We start from the raw sequence: 741 nt of genomic DNA, 5'->3' as shown, positions 1-741 counted from the left end.
TAAATAGAAAGAAATTAATTGGCCAACTAAAAATATATAGAGAAAAAATTGGCCGGGCATGGTGGCACATGCCTGTAGTCCCAGCTACTCAGGAGGCTGAGACAGGAGGATCACTTGAGCTCAGGAGTTTGAGGTTGCTGTGAGCTAGGCTGACGCCACAGCACTCTAGCCCAGGCAACAGAGTGAGACTCTGTCTCAAAAAAAAAAAAAAAAAAATGAACTTCTAGTTTCTTATTCAACTCCATCAAGCTGCCCACCATTTGACTATTGTCACCTACTATAAATAGAAAGAAATTAGCCAAGCAATTTTTAAAAATAGAAAAAATTAGCCAGGGCACGATGGTGTATGCCTGTAGTCCCAGCTACCCAGGAGGCTGAGGCAGGAGGATCGCTTGAGCCCAGGAGTTTGAGGTTGCTGTGAACTAAGCGTATGCCATGGCACTCTAGCTCAGGCTAGACTCTGTCTCAAAAAAAAACATACTTTGGTTTCTCTTCAAAATGAATAACTCTTTTGCCTTTTACCAAACACGAGCTGGGTGAGTGAAGCAGTTCAGGAATCACAGTAAGTAGATCATCAGTGAAGCTGGAGGATTGAAATTCTATTTGGTGAAGAATATATCAAAATAGGGCCCATAGGAAAGGAAGTCTCCTTAAATCTCATAAATGCAGAACCACAAAATTGAAATAGCGCGGATCTGAAAAGTGAATAAATAGATGCCAGGGGGGAGTGAGTCACAAGCA

This window comes from Microcebus murinus, chromosome 9 (assembly GCF_040939455.1).
Source record: "Microcebus murinus isolate Inina chromosome 9, M.murinus_Inina_mat1.0, whole genome shotgun sequence".
NCBI classification, from domain to species: Eukaryota; Metazoa; Chordata; class Mammalia; order Primates; family Cheirogaleidae; genus Microcebus; species Microcebus murinus.
Note: the sequence above shows the minus strand (reverse complement) of the source record.